Consider the following 2,006-nt stretch of genomic DNA (forward strand, 5'->3'; position numbering starts at 1 on the left):
ACCCTATGCGTGGGGAAGGGGGAAAGAAAGATGAGAGCGAAACAAAGATAGTCAGTGTGCGCCCACCGGCAAATTAATGTTCCCTCACATATATGTATAGTCACAAGAGCACGTCCAGCCCAGTTTGGGCACAAAGAAGGGATAGCAATCCGTCTGCAGGTGCCGTATTGACCTGATTGAGAAGCTTTGCCAACGCTCTGTTTCAAGACAAACATGCAGCCTCAATAGAGCTGCATTTGGATTCAGTGGAGTCAGAAGTGAGACGTACGGCACGATATTTGATTATTAATTACGGCCGATAACATATATTTAATACGCGAATGCATTCTCGATACGGAAGCCTGGAACTGTTATGTGGGATAATGGGAGCCAGTACACGCTGTCGAGATATTTAGGAATAAATCTTCTTATAACAAAACAAAACGCGTTACAGTGTGTGTTGAACGTACTCGCTGACGACTGTAGCAAAGGAAAAAAGACAAAAAGAAGAAAAGAAACGTCCAGCTCCTGTTTTATATAAAGGAATTATGATGTCGCGTAAGAATGCAGTTATCCTGCGCTTTTTCGCAGTTAGCACTTCGTGAATTGAGAGGAAACTGTGCATTACTTTTGCTTCGCATCGACGATGACATTATGCGCTGTTTCTTAGGCAACGCAACCCTCCCGTAAAGACAGTAATGGCTCGTTATTGTACAATGAAAAGTGTTTATAACAAGAATGAGGGATGTATTGGCGGATTCATACGGTTTACATCCCCAAACAACACAATGGCTACGAGAAATACTGTTTTGGTATTCAGCCCTCATGGGAATGCTGCCACGGAGGTCGTGCACCAGCCGAATGACATTGCTGCTCATGCCAATGCGACCTGTTATGAAAGTTACTATATACGTACATCAAACAACCACAACTGTACATCCAAAGTCAAAACCATACACAATATATCTTACATTTAGATTTCATTGACCAAATATGTTGTTTCATATAGGAGAATCTCGCTTCCTGAACTGAAACATTTGAAAAAGCCGGCGTTATCTGCACGACAAAGCCTAATGACAAAAAAAAAAAAGATAAGCACCAAGCCTGCAGAGGTTGCTTTAATTGTTACATTGGGGTTTTATCAACTCACTCATGCGTAGCCTAACTAGTCTTGAAGTCATTTCAATATTATTTGAAAAGATATCGCGAGACTAGGAGCACTTCTCAGAATATCTTTCCCCAAAATGTGCAACAATAACAACGTGACATTCCAGCTAGTTTAGTCACGCCCAAGCGACGCCAGGCTCATTGAACAAATAATTAAGTCGAGCTTTCGATCTGCCTTTACGTGCATACATCATTGCCACATTAGGAACTAAAATGCGGATTCACGCCATATCTCTTAATCGCCAGAAATATTGTCATTAGGGTTACGGAAAACAGCTTTACACACACACGCACACGCGCGCACAAACACACACACACATGCACGCACGCGCACACACACACACACACACACACACACACACGCACGCACGCACGCACGCACGCACGCACGCACGCACGCACGCACGCACGCACACACACACACACACACACACACACACACACACACACACTCACACACACACACACACACACACACACACACACACACACACACACACACACACACACACACACACACACACACACACACGCACGCACGCACGCACGCACACACACACACACGCACGCACGCACGCACGCACACACCACACACACAGGCCCAATAAGCGGAATAGAGATGTGGATAACTAACAAGAGGCAGAAGAACATAAAGCGCCGCAGGGAAAAAGACTACGGTTAATGGAAGAGGAGACCGTGCGACAGGAGCAGGGAGGCGCGAACGCGTCGTAAAACAAAGGTTGAAGGGGAGGACTCGTGTTTATGCGTGGCTTCGCTCGGAAGCGGGGACCGAGTGACCCTGCCGGCTCTCCCACAAGACGTGTGAGGCACGCTTATTCGCTTCGTTGCCGCCACTGGTG

The sequence above is a fragment of the Dermacentor silvarum genome, chromosome 8 (genome assembly GCF_013339745.2).
Source record: "Dermacentor silvarum isolate Dsil-2018 chromosome 8, BIME_Dsil_1.4, whole genome shotgun sequence".
Lineage (NCBI taxonomy): Eukaryota > Metazoa > Arthropoda > Arachnida > Ixodida > Ixodidae > Dermacentor > Dermacentor silvarum.